The following is a 9,704-nucleotide window of genomic DNA, read 5'->3' as shown; positions in this document are numbered from 1 at the left end:
GATGCATCACGTGAGATGAAGGAATATTTGATAGGGCTATCAAATACATGACTGTCATGTGACTTTTGCCATCCATGGCAACTACTTATGTGTAAATTTATTATGCCCATAAGGCTTTGCAGGAGTGAGGCCTTAGATTCTCTTACAACTCCTCCAAGCAGGCGCTGTCTTCGTATTTACTTGAACAGTGCCTACAACAATGGGGCCTTGTTCTTGATTTGGGCCTCTAGACACTCACATGATACAAATAATCAATGCTACTACTGATGCTAGTAAATTCTGCAGCAAAACAGGCATGTATTTACATATGAATTCCCATTCAAATGTGCAACTCTGGGTTTCGTATGTGCAACAAGTGGTCCAAGTTTTTCAATTTTAGCCATAAATGCTTATAAAATACTTTACATTGTTAAAATTGAGATATACTAATGTAAATGCAGAATAACCATGCTGATATAAAAAAAGAATTCAGTTAATATTTTAACAGGTGAAAGTGTTCATAAGTAAAAGAGGCAAAAATTGAGTATTATAGAGGGAGATTTTTAAAATTGAAATCATAGGAAAGAAAGGGATTAACTGTAATAGTTTTTTATTGTTTGGACAATAAGTCAGTTGTAAAGAATTACATATACTATATTACATATTTTTAAAGCACATCTTGTTTTTTTTAGTGTACTTGTGGGATGGAAAAAACACAACACTACTTGAACTTCGCAAGAATATAAATATAGAAGCTGATGCTCAAGTCTTGACTGTGTAGTCAAAATAGACACTGTACTTGAGAAAAATGACTTCCTTTATTATTTCAGATGTTTTGATTTGATGGACAGTTAATGGATTATTATTTGCATTATTTGAACTGAGGTTAAAGTGAATTCAAGTTAAAATGTTAAAATCCCACCAACAAAAGAGTGATATAAAATAGTATAATAGAGATGCTTCTTTGACCAAAGATAATTTCCTTTTCCATGAAGGAATAGGAATCTTTGAAAACCATGTAGAAAAACGTCCAACATCCATATATTAGATTTCCCACAACTTTCAGGTGTCTTTCTTATATATTGATGAAGTACCCAGTATAATGAAACCCCAGTCTTGACTGGGGCTTTTGGATGCTACTGTAATATAGGGTAATAAAAAATAATAATCAGCATAATCTGTGATTATAATGTTTGCATCATCTCATGACCAGGAAAGGGTAATGAATCAAGTATGATTATATGTAGTAAGAAAGATTTATATCTTTTCAGATGTTTTAAAAACTCCTCATGTCTCAAGAACTACTACTTCTCCATGCTGAATTTTGTTCTTAGCCTTTCTTGCTTCTATACACTTTCCCACAAAACTGCAGTTGAATAAAGACCAGGAAAACTGTGTTTTGTGACCAGGGTGATGGTAAATCATTTTTGTTTCTCCAAGACTAAGAAATTTGCTCCTGAAGACAGTATAAGTGGACTTGATATAGACATGTCTGTTTCATTACGGTCTCATTTTGAATCAGTGCACTGTCAGATGATCTTATAATGTGATACCTAATGCCAATACTATTTAAGTTACATTTAATTATTTTAAAACCTCAATGTTTGTTTTATATTTTCATCTCCAAGACGATTTGAGGTCCATTTTTCCTTGACAATAATTTGATGTTACTGTGATTTAAGAATAAACGTCCACTTCTCTGTACTTTGTTATTGATACAGTTTCCCTTGAAGAAATAACATAACACAATTATAATTCAGCATTCAGAGCCAGAGAGGTGTGGATGAGAGTTGTGAGAAAGCACTCATGAACCACTTTTCAAGTACTAAACATGGTGCTGAGGTGAGCTGCTGCAGGATGAATTTCACCACTCTGTGGAAAAGAAATAGGATTAACTACCACCTGAAACTTAAACTGGTTCTCTGCACAAGGATGGATTTCAGCCCTTCTGCCCAACATATGTTATGAGGCATTGAGCAGAGAGACTGTTTGCTCAGAACCTGCAGGCACATTTCTGTGTCAGTGGCTGACTTGTCTACTCCTAAGCAGTATTCTTTAGCACACTTGAATATGCCACTAATCCTGGTAGGTAGAAGTAGTAATTAAACATCTAAAATGTCTGCTATTAAAATATTTTGCATTCACCACACTGCAGTTTAGCAGCTTTGGCATGTTATAAATTATGGGCCCGATCCATAGCCCATTGAAATCAGATGGAGCTAATGCCTGCTGTAATGCCTACTTTTCCCTCTCCTCACCAATAACCAGTTCATAGCAAATATAGAGATTTGCTCATATTGCTGATCACTGTGAACATTTCTCTAAACTCTACTCCAGCGTTTCAGCACAGGTGCTGAACGATGCTGAGTGCTGAGAGCTACTGCTTTAGATCTCTACTTCTTTCAGCACCATTCTGCAGCTTGAACAGCTGATCCTTAAGAGATTAAGAAGTTTATTTAATGAAAAATAGTGTTTCTTTAGATTGTTATCAGAATGCTTCCAATGTCTCCAGCTGACCTAGGGATGATGAATGAGGTCAACTTGCTTAAGTCTGTGTTATTTTACATTATGTTACTGTAGCTTAGTATACATGCTTAAAGGAAGATATTGTTTTCATAATAGAAGAAAATTGAATACCTTTCCAATGACTTGCACCATTTCAGGTCACCTTCTTCTCGGTGTCATATTCTGAGAAGCATTAGCATCACCTTCAGAGAAAGTGGGTCATCCAACCTTTTATGTAAAGATACAAAATGGTAAACCAAAGGGCGGCGAGGGAAGGAGGCAGAAACAAAAATTACAATTAGTCTAAGTGAGAGCCCACTGCTACTTCTAGACTAATACAGTCAAAACTGGAAGTTGAAAGTAAGGAATTAGACATTTATTTTTAAGAATTAGTCCTATAATTTTAATGCCTAGGAAATTCAATGGTATGACCTGTATGAAATCATTCATCATCGACTATACCATCCAGGAAAACCCATATAGAAAAAATACCTTTGTAAGATTGTGTATGGTTTATCATCTTCCTTGTATAATTCATCTTCCTCCAGACAAATTACTATTCAATGAGTCAGTTACTTCTGTCTTGCACACTAAGAAGGTTTTGCCTTAAGAACAGCAGGCTCATACCCTATAAGCTGTTTTGTCTAAGTGAGCACCAGAGTTTAAGATTACTATATTATGAGCTCTTCACTCCCTTACTGAAGAACATTCATATTCTGGAAGCTGTCTGTCTTCCATAAAAAATAGAATTGTCTTCTGGGAACTCTTTTAGCACTAGATTGTCCATTCAGATATGTGTAGAGTAGGTCCTATTGAAGTTCAAAAGAGCCACATGAACGCAGCTAAGGATTATGTTTGGCTCTCGGCAGGTCTTCACTACAGGGGAGGGGGTCGATTTAAGATACGCAAATTCAGCTACGCGAATAGCGTAGCTGAATTTGACCTATCGGATCTGACTTACCCCGCTGTGAGGACGGCGGCAAAATCGACCTCCGCGGCTCCCCGTCGACGGCGCTTACTCCCACCTCCGCTGGTGGAGTAAGAGCGTCGATTTGGGGATCGATTGTCGCGTCCCAACGAGATGCGATAATTCGATCCCCGAGAGATCAATTTCTACCTGCCATTTCAGGCGGTAGTGTAGACCTAGCCTCTGTGTTAGGAGGAAACATGTTTGGATGAGCCACTATAACTGTTTTCCTATGTGGGAATGGGTTCTTTCTTCTCCCTTATTCCTATCTTTTGCTTTATTCCTCCTTCCTGCTTCCCTACTTTTTTCAGGCTCTTTCTCTCCCCTTCAGTTTATACCTATGACTAACATGCTGAATTTGTTCTTCCACAGACAACATGCTAGTGACTGATTCAAACTGGCAAAAGCAATACAGCATATGGTCAGTGAGGGTTACAGATCACTCAGCAGGGTAATGTGGGCAACTTACAAAAACAGGTCAATGTTTATCTTTAGAAAAACCTGAATTATAAAGGTGGATTAGGCTATCTGATCACCTTACTTATTTTTTTCCCCACTGTGAAACTGCCATGTGTGTGTTTATCTTTGAAAATCAGCATTGCAGCAAGTCTATGAGTCACAACTGTGAGCAATGTATTCCTAAACGAAGAAAAGCTATTTCTGTAGCAAACAGCAGAAAGTACTGGATAAAACTAGACTTTTTGAAAAAAATGAAATGTTTATCCAGCAGTTTGAAGAGGCATGCAGATTTGTGAAGAGGTATCCTAGGCATTTCTAAGGATTTAGAAAGGGCTGCTTGACTTCAGAATTAGTAGCAATGTAGTAAAGGCCAGGCCTTAGTGGACATTATTCATGAGATTTAATAGTATATACAAATATTTGACAATCAAAGTACAAAATGTAAATTAAAAGGTCATTTGGAGAAGATAGCTCTTTTCTCAGACACTAAATGTTGTGCCTTTCTAAACCGGATACAAACAGAAATGTTCTTATTATTTTATTTCAGTATTGTTTATAGCTGTGCAGACACAAACACAGCAGCAATATATTAGTGTGTGGGTGCATGTCTGTCCAAGGTGGATGAATTACAAGAAATAAACAAATGTCATAAATGGTGGAAATGAATTAGGTTCTTATTACATATAAAACTTCATCTAAGCTACATGGGGCTTCATTCAGCCTGGGTTGCACGGACTTCTGTTTCACCAGAGGTGTAAAGTCTGGTCATGTGGGAAATGCTGTGGTATAATCCAACCCTTTTCCAGTAGGGGCCCCATGTATGTGGTGCTGAGGAGTTCGGGCCAGGGGCATTCTCTGATACAGGTCATCTCATGAGCAGCCTCTAACAGCAGGGCTCCAATGAAGCAGACTACAATTTAAAGCTGTCTTTTCCTGAATAAACTCTTTAGAGGGGGTATCAAAGGCTACTACCCTCCTTTGGGAGGTGAATCCTTTCAGGGGTGCAGTAATAGCTGCCTGTGCCAGTGGGAATGAATCAGACCACAGTTTTACTTGGGAGTGCACTTGCCATACCACCAAGACCTAGGGCCATCCAAATTCTTTCAGAAGCATATAGTGCATTCAAAATTCCATATGGATTTTCCCTAACTGCAGCCCCTTACAGACATATTCCACTACATGACATATACAGGTATATTAAAACACTAGTATGATTGACTATAAAGAAACTTGAGGCCATGAAGCAAACTGTTGACAGATAAGACTATTTAAACTGCCTTAAATGCTATAAAGAGGGAATATTACTTTAACCTCAAAGCTGCTTGGGCAGCTACAGCCAGCAAAAGGTCATCAAAACTTTAATCAATAAACTAGCATCATGATCATCTAGAAAAAGAACACGGTAGTAAATCAAAGTGATTGATGTCCTACAGTCTAGTTGAAAATCTGTGCCCTTTATGTCTGAACTACTAGATAAAAAATGAAAAATACTTAAAGTTTGTATTTCTTCAACAATACTCTGAGGCTACGTCTATACTTGGAGCTAGGTGTGCGATTCCTAGCTCTCATAGCCACACTTGCACTAGCTCTCATCAATCTAGTATGCTAAAAATAGTAGCATAGCCACCATAGCCCAGGCTAGAAATCATGAGTAGAAACCTGTCTGAAACCCATGCAAACATATGTGGAGAGGCTAGCCCATGATGCTGCTCGCTGCTGCCCACACCATGGCTAGGCTACTATTATTAGTGCGCTACCTTGATGAGAGTTAATGCGACTATGTTTACTCAAACTGGGAAACACACCCACAGCTTCAAGTGTAGACATAGCCTGTGAGTCCTGGCTCTGAACAATCTAGGAATGCCTGGTATTCACCCATCTCTTAAAACTCTTACAGGCTCCACTGTCCTTGATCAGACAAGGAGAAAAAGAAACAATCCCAATAACTCTAATCCTACATAATCCACATTTTTTTATATGTGATACAAAGATATCTATCCACAGCATGATGATTCCACGGAATGATAAAGGAAAACCCGTGAAGGGAATTTTCTTGCAGTAAATATAAGCAAAACTCTTAACTGGTTCTCAGAGTTACGCAGTGTCAAAAATTCTACTTGATGAGTAAGGATTATGAAGCCTTGACCAAAAAGTCACTATTCTGTTTCAAACAAAAATATGCCAGAATTTGGAAAGAAGAAATAATTTAAGGAAGATAAAATAAATAATGTAATATTAATTTCTATTAGGAATAATGGAAGGTTATAATAATATTTAAACATGCTTTTTCAGATTTTTAAAAGTTAATGGACATTAGTGTCTTTATTTTAAACTGTTTCAGAATAGACATGCATACGTTGCAGTCAGCAAATAATATATTACTTAATTCTTGACTACTCCTTGCAAAACTTCAAGCTGGTTGGGATGCTATGTGTGTGTTTAGGGAGGCAGTGTCATCTGGTGGATAGGGCACTGGACTAAAAAAGTCAGGAAATTTGGGGTTTATTCCTATCTCTTCTGTTTAATTTTTGGTAATCTGTAATACAGTGATAATGATATTTGCATTCCTTTGTAAAGTACATTGAACTCTTCAGCTGAAAAGTGCTATGTGAGTTCCTGAATTGACAGCAATAATGCTACTGAAGGGATTTGATGAACACTGTATGTTAAACACTAAAGTGAAACCAATTACTTTCTAGAATTTTCAGTGTAGAATACTGTCAGTGGTATAATTCTTTGACTCATATGTAGGTTGTACAGTTGTGTTTGCCCTTATAAACTTGCAGATAAATGCTTTTACATGAAAAAAATGTGTTGATTACCTGAAGGAACCCAAGTGCCTTCTATGTCATTTTGATTTTAAATAATTGACTAATCATGATGCTGAAGACTATTTGCTATACCACTATTTTCTCTTACAGTTTTAGGAAGATGTGTCTGTTCACAAGGGACAGGGATCAGAGAATAATACTCTAAATGTAAAATCCTCTCCCCAGTACACAGGGATTGTGAGCTGGGGTGATGCTTAGGTTCTGAGGTAGGGAATGGGATTCTCTCACTGTCATTTTCTCTTTCTTGTCACCAGGTTGTGGTGCAGCACTTCAGCTGCTCCACAGCCACTACAATACATTCACAGCCCCTATACCTTTTGACACTGCTGTGTCCCCATCTCCGCTGCAGTGGTTCAGGTGGTGGGTACATATGTTCATGGACCAGCATCTGTACCTCCTGCATGCTGAGGCAAATGGAGCTCCCACAGAGCAGAACAGTGTGGCTTAGAGGGAATGCAGACATGCTGCATAGATTCCCCCCTTTCTCTCTCACACAGAACAGCAGTGGTTTTGTTGTGTTCAGAGTTTGCATCAGTTGCAGAAGGATTTGAGGTTAGGATTTATCCCTGAAGTATGAAAGGAACTAATATTAAGTATTAACCATAATAACCAATATTCTACATTTCAGAGTGGACTTGTACTGCTTTGCATTCTGCTATTGTTTCCATATGTATGTGTGTTTCTGCAAATGCAGAATTCTGCAAATGCAGAAACGCACAACAGGCAGAAGAAATCCCATTTTAACAATAGTAACCTTATTGAGTAGTCCCCCCCCCCACCAATTTATTTTAGTACTTGAATATTCAATGGGCATATCAGGAAGATGCCAATTAAGAGCTAGATCCTGAAACCCTTACTCACACAACTAATCCCACTGTAGGCAAGGGAGAGAATGGTTAATAAATGAAATATGAGGAACATCTTTCATTTATAGACTCCAGTAAACATAGGTAAAAGGAAAACTGTGAAACCTCTATTATTGTTACCCTCAATAAAATATTCTTTGGTATACCTTTAGACTTGTATTTTTCTAAAATATCTGGATCTCTTTGTTGCTTCTTTCGAACCCAAGCCTCTATTCAAAATTCAGGACGCTGATGATGTTCCAGCTGGAAGTAGAAATTGATGGATTTTGTTATTTTCTTTGATGCAATCTTGTTTATTTACAAGGAATGTACAAAGTCCTGCTTCTTCTCATGCAGGAGGAACCCAGAACAAAAGGAGCAGTTTCTTAACTTAAAGCCCCAAGCCTCTGTAGCCAACCAACTCAAAAGCTCTCTCTCTCTAGCTTTTTTTCAGGGCTACATTGTGCTCATTGGCTCCTGTTTTGCTTTTTGCCTTTTGCCTATACATCTCTCTCCGTTCTGTCTGTTCTCAATTTCTGTGTATTCTTACAACTGTCTGAAGTGAAGGGTGCATTCACACACCAATTTTAATGAGGTTTTAACTCAACTAATAACAAGGTTTCACCCAGCACCCACACTTCTTTTCTGTCTGAACTACTTTCTCTTTCCTCTAATACCTAACAACAGACCAAACAATGGGTACATTGGGAAATAGGAACTCAGAGGAAATTAAAATTGAACTGCAGAAGGAAAGAATGATAAAATTAGTCCACCGCTATCGTAAGAATGGATGTAACTCTCGCTTGTTATTTAAATCAAGACTTTAAAAGTATTAAAGACAAATTAATCAAGCTGTTAAATGAGAGTCTTAAGAGGAGGTCTTTGGGAACAAACTTCTATCCAGTGTAACAGGGCTTCTTCTCCACCTCAATGGGTTCCATGCTTCCTTCTAGCGGTGGGTCAGGATAGCATTTTGTCTCTCAGAATCCCCCCGCATTTATAGTTTTCTATAGGGAAATTCTGTCTCCAAGCAGCCTTTCCATTTCTGGGCCTGCTAGGCTCTCACTGCTTCACTGGGGCTTCTGGCCTCCTCAGTGGACATAAAGTGAGAGGAAAAGGGGGCGAGGGGGCCCAGTCCCACCCTCTACTCCAGGCCCCAACCCAGGGACCCTACAAGTAGCAGCCTCACACTGCCAGTTCCCAGGAAAAGCTGCTAACTTCCCTGGATTACTTCCCCACACCCCTTGACTTATTGTCCCCACTTTGCTTTCCTCCCAACCCTCCTGCCAGGGGATGGAGAACCCTAGTCTCTGGTAGCCCTTCCGGGCATGGCAGCAGCACAGCAAACACACAGCTCAGTCTCTCCCCTTTAGCAGGTTCCTTTACTTCAGGTCTTTGGACCTTGAAGGATCCCTAGCTCCTGTTCAGGGTAGGGTTTCTTTCCAATCTCTATACCTGTGTGGGGTTCTTCCCTGGTCCTTGTCAGCATCCACACCACTCGGTTCTCCAAACACTCACTTCCACTCTCACAACGCCAGTCACCCATCCTGACTGGCTGGGGGGAAGGCTTTTAACTTGTTCTGGCAGGTTCTTAATTGGCTCCAGGTATCCTAATTAACCTGGAGTAACCCCTTCTCAGTTACCACAGGATAAGGGACCTGCTTATTCTGAGGCTAATATACTTTCTTTCCTGCACTCTCCTGTAGCCATCTGGCCTGACCCTGTCACACCAAGTACTTGCAGGAACCTTCCAATGGAGTAATGCACCTATCATTTCCATGGATAACATTAATGGAGGGTCACAGGTACCCTACTCCCTATCAGCAGAAATCTTGGAGAGAAATGTTTGTTGGTGTTCTGTCTAGTAGCAGCAGATGGCAGTGCTCGGCCCATTGCTGCTGATTTTGGAACTGTTATTCGGCAGGGCTTCTTCCTTGTCTGCACAATGTAAAGTGCACAAGATTTGAGGCTGAATAGGCACCAATGAACAGAGGGAACTCCAGCATCACTGCCAAGTTCCACACAGTTCCAGGTGTGGCATTTATGCAAACTACTGAATGAGCTAATTTGCATACGATCACAAACTTCATCTTATGATCAACACCCTTCTGCAAGCAA

At 39.3% G+C, this 9,704-nt stretch overlaps 1 long non-coding RNA gene across 1 annotated transcript; it reads right to left on the bottom strand.

Moving 5' to 3' along the window:
* Positions 1–516: 516 nt before the first annotated feature.
* Positions 517–9,130, bottom strand: LOC135984126 (uncharacterized). The gene is made up of 4 exons (XR_010602035.1): positions 9,042–9,130; positions 7,754–7,850; positions 2,617–2,712; positions 517–1,851 (listed from the first exon to the last, which is right to left on the bottom strand). It is a non-coding gene; the product is annotated as an uncharacterized LOC135984126 (long non-coding RNA).
* Positions 9,131–9,704: the final 574 nt, after the last annotated feature.

Source organism: Chrysemys picta, chromosome 5 (genome assembly GCF_011386835.1).
Source record: "Chrysemys picta bellii isolate R12L10 chromosome 5, ASM1138683v2, whole genome shotgun sequence".
Taxonomy (NCBI): Eukaryota; Metazoa; Chordata; order Testudines; family Emydidae; genus Chrysemys; species Chrysemys picta.
This window is presented reverse-complemented; position numbering and strand designations above follow the sequence as displayed.